At 41.5% G+C, this 21,758-nt stretch overlaps 1 protein-coding gene across 1 annotated transcript in view; it reads right to left on the bottom strand.

The window, feature by feature from the left end:
* The window catches only part of Jazf1 (JAZF zinc finger 1), a 317,535-nt gene that overhangs the window by 236,273 nt on the left and 59,504 nt on the right, over window positions 1-21,758 (bottom strand). The window lies entirely within an intron of this gene.

Genomic DNA, 21,758 nt, shown 5'->3' on the forward strand with positions numbered 1-21,758 from the left:
TACCTCTCTCACAGGAGTGTTGTGAGAATGAAACATCATGTCAACGTTGTACTTGGCATGGTGACCAGCATATGGTGTGGTTATCATTCTTACTACAGGCCTATATCTGGATTAATTATATTGACAATCCTATATCACTTCTGATCACTATGTCCTTGGCAAATTATACTGTATATAGCTATATAAGCACCACATAACTTAAAAACTTAAAAAGTATGTGTTGTATACACATTTTATACACAATTTATGAGCAATTGCTCATAAATTGAACCTCAATTTATGAGCAATTGCTTTAAACTTGTGTGTGTACACGCGTGTGCGCGTGTATGTGCGTGTGCGTGTATGTGTGTGCATTTGTACATGTGGATGCACATGAACATGTGTATGGAAGCTAGAGATTAACAATGGATGTCTTCTATGCTTGCCACTTTATTTTCAAGACAGAGTCTCAGGCTGAACCTGGAGCTCACCAATTCAGCTAGACTGGCTAGGCAGAGAGCCATAGAACCTGCCTGTCTCTATCTGACCCTAGAGCAGTGGTAACATATACATACTACTGTACCCAGTCTTTACATGGCTGCCAGGGATCTGAACTCAGGCTGTCAAGATTGCAAAGCAAGTATTTCACCAACTAAGCCATTTCCCTAGCTCCACTAAACCCTTCTGACCTACTGGCAATGTCTGGTAGAGAAGATACTATCCTCTTCTCTAGAATACTCTGACTCTACTTCTGGCCTCCTCCTTCCTCCCACTGAATCCTGCAGTGGTACCTTCTGCTTTATTAGTTCCCAGATCTCACTCAGCCTGTCGCTTTGATGTCTACTTTAACCTGAAGACTCCAAATGCCTGTCTTCACCCTTGGTCTTTTTCCTGCACTCTAGGCCTGAATCCCAACAACTGGCCACTGTAGAATCCTATTTCAAGTCTAACAGGAATCTCCAATTTGCCTGGCTAATATAGGGGTTCTGATTTTTATTCTCTTTCAGAACTGGCTGTGGCCAGTTGTGCTCATCACTTGAACCATAACCAAATAGAGAAATCCCAGAGCTGTGTCTTATCTTATGCACCAAACCTATACCTTTGACCTTATCTCTAAAATATACCCAGAACTCTACCACTGCTCACCACTGTAAGAGCTTGAGACAAGCTCATGGTATTGTCATTGAATTACTGTGATACCTTCCAAGTCCATCCCTCCACTTCTAGCATTGTCCTCTTCAATGTATTCTGAAGACAGCACCCAGAGGGACAAAAATAGTGTCCATCTACTTGTCACACATCTGTTCTAATCCCCTATGGCTCCTCACTGCTATGGAATAATGCTTTTGTACACTGGTTTAATAAAATACTGATTATCCAGTAGCCAGTCAGGAAGTATAGGAAGGATAAGCAGACATGGAGAATTTGGGAAAGAGGAAGGCTGAGTCAGGAGATGCACGCCAGCCTGCCATCTAGGGAGCAGCATGTAATGGCACACAGGTAAAGCCACAGAAAACATGGAAACATATAGATTAACAAAAATGGGCTGAGTTTAAGTGTAAGAGCTAGTCAGTGGTAGGCCTGAGCTAATGGCCATGCAGTTTTAATTAATATAAGCTTCTGTGTGTTTACTTGGGTCTGAGCACCTGGGGACCAGGCGGGACACAGGAAAACTTCATCTATACCTCACCTCCCAAGGAGGAAATACTCAAGCCCATGTACTAGCCAACAAGTCCATCTACCTCACCTTATCTCCCCTGTTCTCCTCCTTACTCACTCCAGCACCACTGCCTCCACATCGTTCCTCCAGCATTCTAGGCCATCACCCCCAGGCCCTATCCTCCCCATTCCCTCTTCCCAGAATCCTGTTCTTCCAGATAACTAATCTCTTACTCCTTCAAGCCAGCACTTGACTGCTTTCCCCGTAGGGTGACATCTCTGTTCACCCTCTTCAGGACTAGGACAGCTCCCCACTTCTTCTCCTCTCCTTGTCTTCCCTCCAAGGCAGTCTCATGTCTTGGCATAACCTGATTTCATTCACTTCATTAATTTACAGTTTCTCCCCTACAGATAACGTATAAATTAGTACAAAAGCAGGTAATTTTGATCATTCTGCTTCTCCCTAGTACAAGGCCTGGCATATAATAAACACTGAAAAATATTTATTTTATAATTGCATTTATTGACCTACCTTCGTGCTTCAGGAGTTATAGAGGAATTTTCTTATTTTCTGTGAAATAATAGGATAACTATAGAAAATTGGACACTTAAACATATGGATATTGCTGCAATATGGTTATTATAGTGCAGATGTGTTCCAGTCCTAACAGATGTGACCTAAATTACTCTTGCATGACCCATGATCCTACATCCTCTCTTTATCCATTTCACAAAGGTTGGACACTAAGAATCCCTGCTATGCTAGGATTCTAGGAAGGATTAGATTCCCAGGTCCACTCAAAGTCTAACCATATAAACAAGTACCTTAATCACAAATCAAGCTTTTGTCTAACCATGGGAGGATAAGGGAAGGAGAAATGGAGGTAAATCAACTAAGTGTGCAAAGGGTGCCTGGATTCCCTTTATTGTGCATTAGAAACAGCTTTACCCCAAGACTGCCAGGAGCAATGGTCTGCCCTTGACTTCTGATGCACTGGCAATAGGGATACAAGCATGTCCCAACCTCAAGAGATTTCAGTATAATCTGTTAGAGGTGTCCATCTCAAGGCCAAGAGAATAAAAATACACAAAACAGTATCTTATGCTATGTCAAATATGAAGGCTATATTAAGAGACATAAACAAATGGAGCTGAGTTAGAAGACAAACTGTCTTCTAAATGCAGAAGTCTCACTGGAAAACGAATCTAGAAGACAGGTTCATCTTCATTAAGAATACCCAAACTGACAGCAGGCCCTGTACCTCACCCGGGCAGCACAATAAAGCCAATCCTGTTGCCAGAAGTGTGGGTGAGCCAGCCCCGAAGTTGTGAGCATGGGAGAACTGTCCTCATTTCTCACCTGTCATGTGGTCATGTGGCAGCATGGGTGGGGGGAGAGAAAGCTCTGGCCCCATCAACACCTGAGGCAGGTGGGAGAGCTGGCCTTGCCCCTCTTTAGCTGCAGCACTCCGGAGAGTGGCCCCACACCATGCCTGGACAACACAGTAGAGCTGACATTGAAGGTGTAGCTATGGGAGGTCCAACCCTGATCACATGAAAGCAGGAAAACTGGTCCCACTCCTTGCTTATCCCTGTAAGGAGTGAACTAGTCAGGAAAATACAGGAGAGTTTACCTTGGTGATGAGGATAAGGGAGAGCTGGCAGGCTGACCAACCCTGCAACTACCCAAGCCTAGAACCAGGGTTCTGTGTTGGCCCACCCCAACACTCACCCCATCTGTGATCTGGAGCATGTGAAGGGACCAATCCTGAAGACCCAAAGCTTCAGAATTTCCACAACACAAGGGAATAGCAAGATAACCAAGTGAGGGCCCAGCATCAATAGTGTGGTAGAAACCAGAGGCTTCGAACCAGACCAATGACTCATTGCAATGAATACTTGCAAGTAAAGATATATGTATAAAAGGGTTTATTGCAAGATTCACTGTGTTACACTACAGCTTCCACAATGAGATTTTCCTTTTTTTCTCTCCTTTTTTCTCCTAAATTTTATTTTATTTTATTTTGGGGGGATAGGTTGAAAGGGCAGAAAGTGGATACAAAGGGACAGGGAAATGAATGTGATGGAGATGCATGATGTGAAAGACACAAAGAATAAATAAAAAGAAAAAAAATACCCAAACCACATAAAGACTCAACAAAGAAAGAGAATTATATACCAGTTTCCTGCTATGGATATCGTTCTGTATAAATAAAACACTGATTGGCCAGTGGCCAGGCAGGAAGTATAGGCAGGACAAGGAGAGAAGAGAATTCAGGGAAGTGAAAGGCTGAGGCAGAGAGTCACTGCCAGCCACCGCCATGACAAGCAGCATGTGAAGATGCCGGTAAGCCACGAGCCATGTGGCAAGGTATAGATTAATAGAAATGGGTTAATTTAAGATAGAAGAAGTAGATAGCAAGAAGCCTGCCATGGCCATACAGTTTGTAAGCAATATAAGTTTCTGTGTTTACTTGGTTGGGTCTGAACGGCTGTGGGACTGGAGGGTGACAGAGATTTGTCCTGACTGTGGGCCAGGCAGGAAAACTCTAGCTACAGTTTCCCTCATGAATATATATGCGAAAATACTCAATAAAATACTTGCGCACCAAATCTAAGAACATATCAAAAAAATCATCCACCATGATCAGATAGGCTTCCTTCCCAGAGATGCATGGATGGTTCAACATCCAAAAATCAGTCAATGTAATCCCCCATATAAACAAACTGAAAGAAAAAAAACATATGATCATCTCATTAGATGTAGAAAAGGCCTTTGGCAAAATCCAACACCCCTTCAAGTTAAAAGTCCTAGAGATTAGGGATACAAAGAACACACTTAAACATAATAAGACAATTTACAATAAGCCTATTGTCAACATCAAATCAAATGCAGAGAAACGCAAAGAAATTCTACTAAAATCAGGAACAAGACAAGGCGGTTTATTCTCTCCCTATTTATTCAATAATACTTGAAGTTTTAGCTAGATCAATAAGACAAATGAAGCAGATCAGTGGATAAAAGTTAGAAAGGTGGATCTCTGTGAGTTCGAGGCCAGCCTGGGCTACCAAGTGAGTTCCAGAGAAAGGCACAAAGCTACACAGAGAAACCCTGTCTTGAAAAGCCAAAAAAAAAAAAAAAAAAAAAAAAAAAAAAGTTAGAAAGGAAGAGGTCAAAGTATTGTTATTTGCAGATGATATAATAGTATACATAAGTGGCCTGAAAAATTCCACCAAGGAACTCCCACAGCTGAGAAACACCTTCAGTGAAGTGGCTGGATACAAGATTAACTAAAAAAAAAAAAAATAACGATTATTGGTAGCTCTCCTATATACAAACAAACAAAAAAAAAATGGACTGAGAAAGAAATCAGGGAAACAACACCTTTCACAATATCTACAAATAATATAAAATATCTTGGGGTAACTCCAACCAAGCAGCTGAAAGACTTGTATGATTAAAAACTTCAAGTCTTTGAAGAAAGAAATTAGAGAAAACATCAGAAAATGGAAAGACTCTCCCATGATCATGTATCAGTAAGATTAACATAGTAAAAATGGCCATTCTACCAAAAGCAATCAACAGAATTAATGCAATCCCCATTAAAATTCCAACACAATTCTTTTCAGGACAATTTTCAACTTCATATGGAAAAACAATAATCCAGGATACCTAAAATACTCCTGAATGATAAAAGAACTGCTGAAGCTGTCACCATCTCTGATTTCAAGTTGTACTACATAGCTATAGAAATAAAAACCATATGATATTGGCATAAAAACATATATGTTGATCAATGGAATTGAATTAAAGATCCAGACATAAACCCACACACCTGCCTATGAACACCTGATTTTTGACAAAGAAGCCAGAAATACACACTGAAAAAAGAAAGCATCAACAAATGGTGCTGGTCAAACAAGATGTCTGCATGTGGAAGAAGAATGCAAATAGACCCATATTTATCTCCTTTCACAAAACTCAGGTCCAAATGGATTAAGACCTCAACATAAAACCAGAAACACTGAACCTGATAGAAGAGGAAGCAGGGAATAGCCTTGAATACATTGGCACAGGAGACAACTTCCTGAACAGAACACTGACAGTGCAGGAGCTAAGATCAACAATCAGCAAATGGGACCTCATGAAACTGAAAAGCTTCTGTAAGGTAAAGGACGCTGTCAATACGTCAGCCTACAGAATGGGAAAGGATTTTTACCAACTACATATCTGATAGAGGGCTAGCATCCAAAATATATAAAGAACTCAAGAAACTGGTATCAAAACCCCAAATAATTCAATTAAAAAATGGGGTGCATATCTACACAGAAAATTTTCAACAGAAGAATCTCAAATGGTTGAGAAACACTCAAAGAAATGTTTAGCATCTTTAGCCATCAGGGAAATGCAAATCAAAACAACCCTGAGATTCCATCTTACAACTATCAGAATATCTGAGATCAATAGCACAAGTGATAGCTCATGCTGGCAAGGATGTGGAGCAAGGGGAACACTCCTCCATTGCTGGTGGGAGTGCAAACTTATAAAGCCACTTTAGAATTCAATATAGGAGTTCCTTTAAAAATTGGGAATGGACCTACTTCAAAACACAGCTATACCACTCTTGGACATATACCCAAAGGATACTCCATCCCACTACAAGGACCTATGTTCATTACGGCTTTATACATAATGGCCAGAAACTGGAAAAAACCAACTGTCTCTCAAAAGAAGAATGGATAAACAAAATGTGGTATACAATGGAATATTACTCAGCTGCTAAAAAAATGTCATCATAAAATTTTCAGGCAAATGGATGAAACTGGGAAAAAAATCATCTTTAATGAGGTAACTCAGACCCAGAACTTGTGGGAATGTCCAGCTAATATCTGATTTAACTTGAGTCCCACTCCAGGAGAGGGAGCCCATGCCTGACACTACTCAGATAGCCAGGAACTGGAGACTGAATAGCCCAAAGCCAGGGCAGAACCAAATATGACTGGTTAAAAAAAATCAATTAAGTGATTCCTAATGGTATTTTGTTACACTCATAGATCAGTGCTTTGTCCAAGTGTCATCAGAAAGGCTCCTCTGGCAGCAGATGGGAATGGATGCAGAGACCCACAGCCAGACATTTTGTGCAGACAGTCTAAATTGGAAGTCTCCATTGGGTCCCTCCCCTTTGAGCTGGGGAACCCCACAGAAGAGGGGGGATTGTAGGAGTCAGAGGGGCTGAAGACACCAGGAGAACATGGCCCACCAAATCAACTACACAAGATGCATACATATGGCCTCATAGGGGCTGAATGAAGTAGCAAGCACAGGGCCTGCAGTGGTCTGCACCAGGTCCTCTGCATTTATGTTATAACTGTTAGCTTGGTGTTTTTGTGGGACTCCTAACTGTAGGAGTAAGGGTTGTCTCTGACTCTTTTGCCTGCTTTTGGAACCCTTTTCCTCCTATTGGGTTGCCTTGTCCAGCCTTGATATTAGGGTATGTGTACAGTCTTATTGTAACTTGTTAGGCCATGTTTGGTTGATATCCTTGGGAGGCTTGCTTTCTTCTGAAGAGAAAAAGAGGAATGGAACTAGGGGAGAGAAGGAGAAGAGCTAGAGGAGGGGAGGGAGGGGAAACTGTGTTCAAAATATATTATATAAAAGAAGAATCTATTTTCAATAAAAATAATGGTCTTTTAAAATTATTTCTAATGCTGTAATCTTTAGGGGTCAACAATACCTTCCACTCACAACATTAATGAGAAGTTATTGCAAATAGACTTCAGAACACTCCTAGTAGTAACAGCACATTGCCAAGAAGAATCAGGTAGAATGGGAAACTTCTTCAAGGATGATGCACAGAATGTGCTGGAGCCTGTGTAAAATTCCAGCAGGTGTCAAAAACTGCTTTCCCTTCAGATGCTGTGTTACAGCTGATATCAGCCTATGGCGTGGTGAAACTAGAGAAGATGAATGGATAGGCAGCAGACCAAAGGGTCCACCTCACACTGTTTACACGCCAGTGCTCTGAAAAGCAGTACCTTTTTCTTTTCACTTGCTTTTCATATTGGTCTAATATCACAACAGTTTGAATATTTTCATTATAGACAAGTCAGGAATTCTGGACCCAGTGCTTCTCAGCTGCTCCTCCAGCAGGCATGCATTTGGCTTGTGAGCATCACTGCAGAGGCTGTAACATGCCTCAATCAAGAGAACTGTGGTGTTAGAAGGCAACACCTGCTTCTTGGGAGACACAGGAACTGAGACACATAACTACTGCATTCTACATCCAAGCTTTCTGCCAAGCAGGAGGAATCACCTGTTAACATGCCATGATGGACCTCTGTTGATGAGAACTGAGCGCAGTACCTTATTTTATTTGTCATGTGGCCATTGCTCCCTTCATTGTACAGAACATCTGGCAAATAAAAGCTATGTCAGTCTAGAATATGACTGAGAATTTTAAACAAATCAGTGAGGTAAATCACTTGTGGTGTTCATACCAAGCATGCCTCTGACAGGCTTCATGTAAATACTCCTTTCAGCTCCAACACCATGTGTGCACTCCAGTACAAAATACTGAGCTACATACGACAGGTGACTGAATTCCATTGGTTTTGGAAACACAGGTTCATGTTTACACTTTTATCTTCCACAGGGGTCTTACGGTTTGGTGGATTCACATAAAGCTGGGCCTGAAACCTAGAGAACTCAGAGGACTTCCTTGGTTCTTGAGAGTTCCTGGGTTTTGTTAAGTTATTGAGTCCTGTCTCAGTTGCTTTGTTCCTGGAACTGGGGACAGAGGTGACTACAAACTTACAACTGAAGCAGCAGCATCCAAACTTTGAGCAGTTCCAAACAGCGGAAGCTACAAACATGGAATAAATCTGCCACCTAATCTTGTCTTACAGGTGTGCTTTTTAATTTGCTCCTAAACACCAACCAACCCACAGACTCTCACTAGTGTCTGAAGGCACTTTTCATCCCATACAGTTTTACAGTCAGTCTCCTGAAGTACTTTTGTGTATTTTTAAAAGCATGTGCATACTCTGCAAATGTTAAGCCATGCAGAAGCCCAGCCAAGTCACCTGTAGAGAACATAGAGTATAGTACTGGCCACAGGGTCATATGACCTATAGTCAAGTGCTGGGAAGGCCAAGGATGTTCCTGTAATCTGTAACCTCTGGGTTTCTCATTTTGAATGCATGAAGCCCAGAGATGTGTCCCACAAAGTACATCATGGAAGTCATGAATGAGGACCCAGTGTCTCGGCTGGCTTCTCAAGTCAAAAGTCACCCAAGCAGCAGCCTAAGCCAGAGACCACTAGGTTAAGTAAAATGTTGCCAGTCTGAGGTGCAGAAATAAAGGATGTGATGACCTCATAGGACATGATCTTACCAAAATAAAATGTCAGTCTATAGTGGCTCCAAGGAAAGAATAAACAGTCACAATTTCAATTACTGGACATTCATACCTAATTTAGTGTGCCAGCAAAGAATGAATACTCTGCTTTCCATATCCCAAGACAGAACTAAATATTTTCATAGAGGCGATTTATTAAATCAAAAGAATATAAGGGTAAAGGCATATCTACAGCAGTTCATCCAGGCACATCTCACTTCCCAGAGCTGGGAAAGCATGTGCTCTGTATGGTTGAAATATGACCTCCCGGGCGTGAAGGTCCAGTAAATGGAACAGTGGGTAGAATGCAGTAACGCCTCTTCAGAAGACAGACTTTTGCTGAAGTCAGAGTGATAATTAACTCAGGAGACAGCCTTGACTCTTCAGCTGGTTATATAACCATCTTTACTGTGTCCATTTATTTAATCAACAGACATGTTCAGTTCTTACTCTGCCAGAGACCATGCTCAGCATCACTTTTCCTAGCTGACACACTCATGCTCAGGCCTGGTTAATTTACTGACTGGATTAACTCTCTGACCTCTCTTTATGTTTACCTTTCCAGCAATGACAAATTTATTTAGTCTCCAGAACACTAAGCAGGAGCCTCCTTGGGATGCTTCTTCCATCACATCTTGGCATGAGAACCCACACTTCTTGGTTTCTAAGCTCATCTTCCTCTGTAATCAAACCAGCCCGCATAGTCTTTACATTTCTCTGCCAGTTTCTCAGTTCCTCTAAGATTTACTTACTCAGCATCTCACTGATCTGATCATCTCCCAGGCACTGTGATGAAAAACGGCCTCTCTCTTGCACAGTTTGTGGAAATGTCAATTATTACCATCATTATGAAAAGCAGTATGGAGGGTCCTAAAAATTAAATGCAGAACTATCTATCATGTGATCTCATTTGGATGTCGATAACTTCTGGGTATATACCCAAAGAAAGCCAAGTCAGTGTCTTGAGGAGGTATTCGTGCTCAGTCCAGCCTTACTGACAAGGGGTGAATGGATGAAGAAATGATGGTCTACACACTCCATTGCTACATCCATAAAATGAGGGAAATGCCTCCATATAGTGAAAGATGTATATAGAAAGTCCATGGTTAAAGCCGTAGTGGAGGGTACCAAAAGCTTTCTAAGGCCTGAAAGAAGACATGGGTACTCATTTTTCATCATTTTAATTCAATATAATACTTGGACTCCTGAGCACAGAATTCAGGCAAGAGAAAGAAATGATGGTCTCTCAAATTATAAAGGAAGAAATCATTCTGTCATTTGAATATAAGAGCTAAAACAATTTGATACTCCCAAACACCCAAATTATCAGATTGAAACCAGGCAATACAGTGCTGGAGAAATGCCTCAGTGCTTAAGAGTATTGGTTGTTCTTGTAAGAGGGCCAGGATTCAATTCCCAGCTCCAACATGGCATCTTAAACTGGCTCCAACTCCAGTTCCAGAGGACCTGGCACCATCTTCTGACATCTGAAGATACCAGACATGGTACACAAGGCAAAACATTCATACACATAATTTTAATCATGAGCAACAGATCTAAATAGACATTTCTTAGAAGAAAACATATATAATGGAATACTACCCAGCATAAAAAGGTGACATAATGACAAAACATACAGAATAAAGAAAGAATATTAAGAGCATCAAAGGAAAAAGGTCAAGTAACATATAAAGGCAAACCTATCAGAATTATACCCGACTTCTCAATGGAAACTCTGAAAGCCAGAAGGTTCTAGACAGATATTCTGTAGATACTAAGAGACCACAGATGCCTCCCCAGACTACTATACCCAGAAAAGCTTTCAATCACTGTAGATAAAGAAAACAAGATATTATACGACAAAACCAGACTTAAATATTACATATCCACAAATCCAGAGAGTACCAGAAGGAAAATTCCAACCACCAAAACACAGGCAATAGATAACATCTCACCAGCAAATCCCAAAGAGGAGAAACACACATACACTACCACCAAAAATAACAGGAATTAACAATCACTGATCATTAATATCCCTTAATATCAATGGACTCAATTTGCCTATAAAAAGACACAGGCTAACAGAAAGGATACAAAAACAGGATCCATCCTTCTGCTGCATACAAGAAACACACCTCAACATCAAAGACAGACATTACCTCAGGATAAAAGATTGGGAAAAGACTTTCCAATCAAATGGACCTAAGAAACAAGCCAGTGTAGCTATCCTAATATTTAACAAAATAGACTTCAAACTAAAATCAATCAAAAGAGATGAAGAAGGGCATTTCATATTCCTCACAGAAAAAATCCATCAAGATGAAGTCTCAATTCTGAACATTTATGCCCAAATACAAGGACACCTACATTTGTCAAAGAAACACTACTAAAGCTTAAATCCCACATCAAACCCCACACACTAATAGTGGGAGACTTCAATACCCTCTCTCACCACTGGACAGGTCTGCCAGACAGACACTTGACAGAGAAATAAGGGAACTAACAGATGTTATGACTCAAATGGACCTAATAGACATCTATAGAACATTTCACCCAAACACAAAAGAATATACATTCTTCTCAATACCCCATGGAACCTTCTCCAAAATTGGCCACATACTGGGTAACAAAAAAAATCTCAACAGATACAAAAAATATTGGAATAACCCCCTGTGTTCTTATTGGACCATCATGGCTTAACGTTAGAATTCAACAACAACACAAAATGCAGAAAGCCTACAAATTCATGGAAACTGAACAATGCTCAACTGAATCATCACTGGGTCAAGGAAGAAATAAAGAAAGAAATTCAACAAAATGAATGCACAACATACCTAAACTTATGGGATACTACGAAAGCAGTGCTATGGGGAAGTTCATAGCAATGGGACCAGGACTTATCCCAGGTACACAAACTCACTTTTTAGACCCCATTCCCTATGCCCTACTCAGCCTTGATACTGGGGGAGGGTCTAGGTCTGGCCCCAACTTGGTACGCCAGCCTCTGTTAACTACCCAAGGGAGGCCTTATCCTCTATGAGGAGGGGATGGAGGTGGGATGGTGGAGGTAGGGGGACAGGGAACAGGGCTTGGTATGTAAAAGGAAAGAAAAAAATTTTAAATAAAAAAATTATAAAAATTTTAAAAAGGTAACATAATGAGGTTTCTAAAGACACTAATGAAATGGGAGATCTATATAGTAAGTGGAATAAGCCAGGCATAAAAAAGCAGGTATTGTACAATCTCATTTAAGTTTGGATCTAAAAAGACTGATCTTACAGAAGTGGGGAGTAGGATAGTGGTTACCAAAGGTCAGAGAGAGCATTTGGGGTAGTGGAGAGGTGGGAGGGGAAGTTAAAGATTAGCTAATGAGCACTAAGTAACAATTAGTTGGGGAAATAAGTTATGCTGGGATTCTGCAAAGCAGAGCAATTGGAGATAACCATAATGCACTATTATTTTCAAAAGCTGGAAATTTCTATGGTTTCACCACAAAGAAGTAATAAATACTTAAAGAGATAGATATGGGCACCTTGATTTGAGCATCTTACTATCAAAGCATCACAGAGCTTCATAAATATGTGCAACTTTAATGTTTTGCATATCAAGTTAAAATAATTTTTAAAAAGGAATAAAATCCTGCTATTTGTATAGCATGGGTAACAGGAGGTACCACGCAAAATAAAGTAAACCGATGAAAACAAGAACATACAGCTTCATAGAGTGTCTAAGAAGGAAGACTACGAAACAAAGGGGGGATTACAACAGTGGTTTTCAGGGCTGTGAACATGGGAGCAGAAGCTTCTGGTCAAAACTCCAGTCAGAAGATGAGCAACTATGGGAATCTGTGCACAACAAGCAGACTACAGGCACCGGCCGGCACTGTCCCACAGTGAGTTGTGAGGAAGGAGCTGACCTCAGATGTTCTCCCCAGAAAATGTAAAAATGTTAAGTATGTGAGGTGCTTAACATGCTAGTTAGCCAGGGAGTCAGAACATCATGGTGTATGTCACTACATGTTCCATTTCAATACGGCTAGGGGAGAAGAAAGAGCAAGGAAAGTTCAACAGTGGCCCACCCTTTCCCTATTTGTCAGCTCGGGCCCCCCAAATCTCAGTGGTACAACTACCACTCCCTGTGAAGATGCCTCTTCAGTAATGAATGATAGCACAGGTCACTGCGCAACAGTCCAATGAGATCACCTGACTGTTCCTCAACATCACAAAACAGCACTTTGTCACACATCTTGCACTGAAGGAAACCAAGCCTTGCATAAATGAAGTGACTTTTCTTAAATAATATAACCACAGAGCAGCTGAATGGTGGTGACTCACCTGTGTCAACAGGCCAGGAAATCGGGATTCCACTCCCTACTCTGTCAAAACCTATTTAGGAATTAGCCACGAGAGAAAGGTAGGATGGAGTACTCTCTTCCCCACTCATCTGTGAAATGCCAAATGGACCGGAAAAGTGAAGACAAAATCACCGCTCCCACAGACACAGGATGTGAGGCTGGGCTCTTGCACGGCCTGAGTAAGAAGAGCTATGTAGCGTACTACAGTGGCCCATGCATACAGTCTTGGTGGGAGTAGGGAGACTGAGGTAAGGAAGACTGCGTGAGTTTGAGGCTGGCTTACGTTCTATGATGATTCAAGGCAGCTCAGGCTGGTGTAAAATCCTGTCTCAAGAAACGAATGTATCTCATGAGAAGTTCTCAGCAAAGGCTCTCACAAAGTGGTGAGGCTAAATTACACAGCCTCCTAGGTATTTCAGTGGAACACTTGCATAAAAGACAGACAGACAGACTGGTGAAAAAGGAAAACTTCCATATTTTGGCTTCTTAGTAGACAGAATCTAAAAAGAAGCATGGTCAAGAGGGAAAAAATCAATTAAAAATATAATTAGAAAATTTAAAACATAATAATAAACAAAGACTGCAGGATTCTTAGATTTAATGGATAGACTTGAGTACCAAGGAAGGAAGAAATGGTGCTCTCTGCCTGATGCTGGGAAAGATGGAGATATGGTCACAGATCCACAATGGCCAAAGTCCCATGCTACCCTAGTTTCTGAAATAATGCTCTCAATGACCAAGAGCTTCACCCAGAGCCTTTCAACTCCATCTGAAAGTTTTCTGTTTTGTCCTTACTCTCCCCAAGAGAGCAGGAGAAAACACAATAGGTGATTAATAAAAAGAAAAGTGCAGGCAAGGAATGTTTGAAGTTTGGCCCACAACATTAATGCACTATCCTGATGTTCTGTCTAGTTTCCCAAGAGGTCCGTAAGAGTGGACAAAAAAACTACAGCAGGCTAAAGAAAGCAAGGAACGGATAGTCAATCTTGGCCCTTCTCCTGTTGACTCTGTCTACATGGCTTATTTGCTGTTTTCTGTTTAGTGAAGTAGCTAAACTGACGAAATTGAATAAACATGTTCTGTAAATGGTCTCCACCCTCACCAGTCATAAAACAGACAGAAAGACTAAACAGAAGTCAGAAGTACCTACTTGCTATTTGCTTCCATGTTTACAGGTGGTGTGTGCATACGGGAGATAGAACTCGGAACTTCTGCAGGCTACAGGGCACTCTGCCCTGAGCTGCACTCCAGCCCACAGCTCACATGTTTGACTGGCGACATTTCTCTTGTTATCTATTTGTTTATCGTTGAACCTCTCCTTCATTTGTGAAGTTTCTACTGTTGTTTCTGAGGTAGAATGGGCAATCCAGGATTTCCCTTTCGGGTGATGATGAATTGCATACCAGATCTCTATAGAACCTCACTCTTTCTACCACAGGCAATCAAGTCTTTGGAAGATGGCGCAGAGCTTCTTTGAGGAGGTTCCTAATAGTGAAATTAAGATGAAAAACAAAAACTACAACAAAACTACTCTAGGGCATCTTTTTTTAAAGCAAAGAAGTTATTTATTTACTTTTATTAATTTGTAAGGCTATCATACAAAGCAATGGGTTTCATCATGGCATCTTCATACGTACATGTCCTTATGTTTTGTTTTCATTCCTTCCCTTCTTGACACTGCCCCACACCCGTTTCTGCCTCTAGCTTCTTCCTTTTCTTAGTTCATTTGTCCCGCCTTCTGCTTTCCTAATGTAAGTATTACACTGTCTCGAATTTTGAGTCTAGGTTACACACATAAAAGAAGACATCCAGTACTCCTCTTTCTGAGTCTTACCCCATCCGTCTTAAAGTATTTTTTTCTGAAAGGCAAACTAAAGGATAACCTGAAAGTACTCTGCAGACATTAGAGGGCACCAGTCTCAGCTACATATCTACAGGTAAGCAAATCTAGTAGCGATGATGATGATGATGATGATGATGACGACAATAATGTGTTTCCCTTGGAGAGACTTCCTAGGTGTGTGTGCACCATACTGAGCATGTTCTCATAGGTATATTATTGAAGGGATGGCTCAGGGTCATGGTGGAACTTATTTCTCTAAGTACCTGTGACTCCTGATTAAACGCTACTGCTAGTGTGCTTACTTAATCCTGAGCATCAAGCAATGTGGTGCCACATGACAGCTCATTTCAGTCGCTCCTATTCTATAGCTCTTCTTTTCCTCTACTCTTGCTTCAAGGGCTTGTCTGGTAGAAGACGGACACTGGAGATACCCCAAATTTGATTTTATGATCATGGGAACACTGTACCTGCTTCCTGCTGGTGGTATAACTGGCTGCCTTATATTTACTTAAAACAACTGTGACTAGAAGAGAAACTTGTGAAAGAAACCTTAGTGTCATCCCACTTGACACGTGAAAGGAAGGACCAGTAAAGGATGGGAAGCCACTGACACAAAGGAGGGCAGTTTTGTTAGCTCCGTTTGCTGAATCAGACTTTGGACAAATTTCCTCTTTATTCAAATCAGATGTCAATTTTCAAACATGCACTTTGCTGATGAACTGTTCAAGTTTCTTCTCTTTTAAATATGTGCTATTAGAAACCAGGCAAAGTGCCACTTAATGAGGGCACACTTGAAGTTCACAAAGTTATTCTGAGACAGAACTGAAGATAGGAAAGCTGTCTTCAAAAGTCAATAGCTTAAAGCAATTCTTTGACTTTTACAATCATGTGACAAAAGAAGCAATAAATGCCACAGTGAACTTAAGACAACATTAATAATAACAACAGTGACAATGCCTTCTTTTTTCTTTTCTTTTCTTTTTTCAAGACAGGGCTTCTCTATAGCTTTGGAGCCTGTCCTGGAACTTGTTCTGTAGATCAGGCTGGCCTTGAACTCACAGAGATCCACTTGTCTCTGCCTCCTGAGTGCTAGGATTAAAGGCTTGTGCCACCAATGCCCAGTATGACAATGCCTTTTAATAATAAGTCCCAAATATGGACGGCTGCTAATTTGAATGATCTGATGAGCAGGTTCAGAGTGTGAGTCCACCCATCCACTTTAGGATGGTGATAGATAGATAAGACCTGAGTAGGGGTGAGGAGCCAGAGACAGAAGTGTTTATACACTGTGTTCAGGAGAGTCTGTATCAAACAGAAAACTCAACATCATTCTCATGAGCTTAGCCAGCTTGATCCTGGGCAGCCGTGAGAGTACAATGTCAAGAACTGAGCCCAGGAGACTCTTGACTTTGGCATATGGATATACTCCTGAAGGGGGAAAGTGGTCTCCTCTCCCTCTGGAGCTATTCAGGATAGTGGTTTCTAAGAACTGGGAGTCTACTTCAGTGAATTAATGTCTTACAAACAATGACATAGGACCGCCAAATGCTTCTGCCACTGCATGGAAACAACGCATGCTCTCCGAGATGGCCAAGATGCATCTTCACTTTACAAACAGGATCAAAGGGGCAGAGGGAATCCCTGTAGACTAACAGTCCAGCCACCTCTCTATGTGTTGACTCCTCCGCCTGCTTTCCTCTCCCCCACAATGGGCAGGAGTCTCTGAAGAACTGTCACCCAAAGCCACTAGAGAGCAACCACAGCAGCCCAACACACTCTTTGCTGGCCTTATGTGTACTCTTATGATACTTCCATACAAGGCCACTGCAAAGGAAAATCTATATTCCTACAAATCCTGTTTTCCAATGTGCTGTGAACCAGGCAATGCTGGGTTCTTGCATCCATACTTCTGTCTTGTAATACTTAGAAGGCAGAGTGTCTCCCCAACCCATTTTACTGAATCATGAGGCTTACAGAAGTGAGGCAACTTGACTAAACTCTAGGCACTAGGTCAGCAGCAGCCAGGTTTTTTTTCTAGCATTTTCCACAACACTACTAGCACTCACAGGAATGCTAGAGAAAGAGTTGTCAGCTGATAATATCTTTTCAGCACAAGAGCTACACAAGCAGCTTCGACTGCTGGAAATAACTAGTGTAGCCTATCAGAAGTAAACCTGCTTCAATACAACAGCCCTCTGAAAATCTGGGTGCAAAGACAGGCCTTTCCAGTTTACCCAGCTAAGGTTGGAGATTCTTCCAAAATTCCAGTTTTTCTTTCTAAAAATCTTTGCTCCATGGGTCTTGGGTATTCTGTTTCCTATTCCTCATTTCTCTTTTGAGCAAAACTTTAAATATACAGGAGCAGAAGAGAAGGGTGATGGGAAGATTAGTATCAGGAATATCTCTCCACAGAGAGGGTCACAGAAGTGAGAGGCAGTGGAGAGCCCATGGGGAACTTCATGACTCCAGCGTGTGACCCTCCTAGATCTGGCTACCCTCCACCTCCTAGCCACCACCTGACACACTTACCTTCTGGAAGCTTGGAGAATCTGCTGTCTGGATTGAACACACATACCTCTCCCTTTGCAGTCTAACCCCAGCCTGGAAACCTAAGCCCACTGCATCCTCCAGGCTCCCGTAGTCTCCAGTGTGCCTGCTGTTGTTGGTGGTGGTGGCGGTGGGGAAATCTGTCTGTGTAAAGCCAGAATGTTCCAAAGAAATTTTTCCCTAACCAAGGAAGATCTGAGTTCAAGCTTTCTTTTCTCAGTAAACAGACCACATAGAACTACCCTAGGCAAACAGGGCAAAGCATGACAAATTCCACTTTTCCTAAAGATCTTTTAGAGATTCTACTGAAGTATCAGGCTCTGGAAGCACAGAGTACAGCACATATTCTGCCTTTGAGGAACTCGGGTCTGCTATGGGACCTCATAAGGTATCTGGTATCAAATGACCAAGTACAAACATAGACAAAGGAGACGCTAGAAAATGGGGCAGGGCTATGGCGTAGCTCAGTGATGGAGTGATTGCCCAGCATAACGGAGGCTCTGAATTCAATGCCCAGTGCCCCGAGGAGAAGAGGGAAAAGGGGAACAGGAATGCTTCACCAATGGAGCCACAAGAACTGGGCTTGCAGGGTAAGTAGGAGCTTTCTAGGCATTGGAGCAGAGGTGAAGAGACATTGCAAACAGAAAGCCCATGTTGTTAAAACAACAACAAACTCCCATTTAGAAGCCCAGGGAGTCCAGAGAGGAAAGAACAGCAGCCTTTGTTGAGGGCAGTGGGGGTGGGGAAGGGAGGTGTCTTGGACTGTTACAATGGTCTCTAAGAAAGAGGAGAGTCAAAGTAATGCTTAAAACCAGGAAATGACATGATTATTATTGGGTTGTACTTTTGTTTCTACAGTAATGCTAGAAGATACACTAAGCATGGGCAGGAGACTACATCAGCACTATGCAAACAAAATAAAGTGAAAGCCACAGAACCAGGCCACATATGTAATTTTAAATGTTCTAGTAGCCACATGTAAAGTAGGAAAGAAGAAATTAAACTAATACAATAATATGTTTTAAGTTCCCCAATCCAAAATATTATCACTTAACATGTAACCAATACCTTTAAAATTACAACTGAGGTAGTTTATGATCTCTATTTGTACTAAATTTTCTAAAACAGTCACCCTCAAAGTACATCTCAGTTTAGACAAGCCGCAGTTTGGATAGTCAATATCCCAATGTGCCTAGTGGTTACCATCCTCCATAGCACAGCTTGGGAAAAGAACACACATGCCCCAGGCAGGCAGCTGCCGCCCATGGTCCAAACAGATATATTCTAGGTTAGTGTGCCACTGACATGCAGTTTAAAAACATGTAACTTCATGTGACATGAATGTGTTGGGAAGGGTTTGCCTGGTAATGAAAGGCTTAAATGGAGATAGGGTGGGGTAGATGGGGGAAAGGTGTGGGGAGAGCATTAACCCAAGCTAAGAATGTGTGAGAAAGCCATGCCTTACTAACAAAAATATACAGACAGTTGTAGGGGAAACAATGTTTGAAAAGGGGTGCCCTGAACAGGCGAGTAATGCATCCCAGAATACATATTTTGGTTTTAAGATTTATTTTATTGTTTAATTATGTGTCTCTGTGTGGCTATGAGCATGTGCGTGCATGTGACTATGGGGACCAGAGGTGTCAGATGTCCCTAGAGCTGCTAGGACCAAACTTTGGTTCTCTCTAAGAACTGTACATCCCCTTAATGCTAAGCCCTTTCTGTAGCCCAAAGCCATAGTTTTTTTTAACCAAAGTTCTAAAAGATCCAAGTGCCAGGCACAGGTTACCTCCCTCTGAGTTGCTATTGTCCATGGGGTCCCAGAGGATCCCAAATGATAAAGGCTACTGACATTGCTCCTGGTTGCCCACTAGATGATAGCTGAAGGACAAAGAGAAAGCAAGCTGGAGATGATGCTTGGAGCTTCCCGTGAATTGGCTAATGTTCATAGTACCTAAGTAGGCTGTGGAGAGAGAAAGGTCATCCATGGTTTTACTTAGCTGTGGATCCTGTGTGCTACAATACCAACCTGCAAGGCAAGATATGACTATGGTACGATAGTCGCATGACTGTTTGGGGGATAACCAACTACTCTGCTTAGACTTGAGAATACGTGCCCATGGAGTACAATACCTGGTTCTGTAAACATGGCCAAAAGCCTGGGGAGGTCACAGGCCCTTGAGGGGGGGTCTACTAGTTTTGTTTTACTAAATAGATGTATTCTAAATATCTGTTTATACTCAGAGATTAGTGCTGCTCTCAGCCTTGGGCAGAGAATCTCCTTTTTACAGTGAACAAGAACAGTTAATGAAGACATTCATAATTGGTCATAATACTAAGAATAAGTGATAGTTCTGTGTTTAGCCCTAAGCAGTATAGCTATATTAATCCTTCTAAGGCCCTCCAAACAGTGTGGATGTAGGTGGGGAAGAATGTAAGAGCCAGAGGATGGGGAAGAGTACCATGAAATGCTGTCTTTTGGACATGGCATGGCCATTGCACTCATGACCCACAGCAGCTGTTGCTGCCTGCTCAAGATCTGCACAAGACTGGGCTATCAACAGGAGTGGGAGAGGGGCTTGGGATGCCCATCCCTTCCTAAGGAGCTACTGGCAGTTAATGGCTGCTGGAGGAAAGAGGGTAATTTTCTTCAGTGGTGTAGCCACTGGTAAGTTGCCTACGCTCCAGTAAACAACTCCCTATCCATGATTATACAAGCAACTCAAATTAAACTCAGTGGGTCACAAATAAAAATGACATAAAAGTAGGAGAGGGACTAGTTGGATCAGTAGGAGTGGGAAGGGATAAGAAAGAGTGAATAGGGGATGGATATGATCACAGTGCATCATAAACATGTCTGAAATTATTTTTAAAAAGTATGACTTTAAAAACTTTTTTGACTAGGAAATAACTTACACAGTTCAAAAATATCAAAATTACAAAAAAGCACAATGCTGTCCTCTCCCCCCCTCTCCCCTGCATTCAGCCACACATTAGAAGCAGCTGCTCTATTGGCTCTCCATTCAAGTGGTAGCCTGCATGGGCAGCATCCCCCAGTGTTTCTCCATGCAGATAAAAGCAGATATGAATAAGGTCAAACTTTGGCTCCTTTCTACATCAAAGGGAGCATCCTACACATTGTTTCATACCTTACTTTGTTCCATTTAATGACCCTGTTTGGAGATCTTCACAAATCAGTGCATAAAGCATTTCCATGTTCTCTTTAAATTGCCACACAGTGTTCCACTGTATAGATGGATCATGGTTTATTTAAGTAGCCATCTACTAATGGATACTTGAATCACTTCCAACGTTTTCTAGTACAAACAATGCTCTAATGGAAAACCTTCTATGTGGATCATTTTATAAGCATTCAGATATATCAACAGAAAAAACCACCAGTGCCAGACTGGGTCAGAGGTAACTGCATATAATCCCGACAGGGACTGCCAACTCTGCCTTCACTAGGGCGGTGCCATCTATATTCTCATGAGAATCACAGTGCAGATCTTCCCCTATCAGGCCAGTGAAACAACTGTTATTCCTTAGAATTTTTCAGATAAAAAAAAAAATGCTAGCCCTGCAGAGCGTCAATTCACATTTCTCTTATTTTGTGTGAAGGTGAACATGTTTTCTTAGATTTAAAAAATGGCACTGCAGTTCTTGTGTGAACAATCTGCTCCTGCCACTCGCCTCTTTTCCTGCTGCCCTGAGGAGTGTGCTCATGCTCATTTGGAGGCATGCTTTGCACAGACAGATTTTTGTATGTATTTTGATTTTTTTACTGTATTTCTTGCCATGTAAAATTTTTTTGAATTTAATCAAATTTACCTATTTATTTATTTATTTATTTATTTATTTATTTAATGGCTTTGACTCTAAATGACATTGTCTGTGTTTTCACATAGTTCTTTTGCATTTTAAGCAGGTACAAATATATATTCATACTTTAATATCTTTGTTAAAAAATATCACTGTTG

The sequence above is a fragment of the Peromyscus leucopus genome, chromosome 3, assembly GCF_004664715.2.
Source record: "Peromyscus leucopus breed LL Stock chromosome 3, UCI_PerLeu_2.1, whole genome shotgun sequence".
Taxonomy (NCBI): domain Eukaryota; kingdom Metazoa; phylum Chordata; class Mammalia; order Rodentia; family Cricetidae; genus Peromyscus; species Peromyscus leucopus.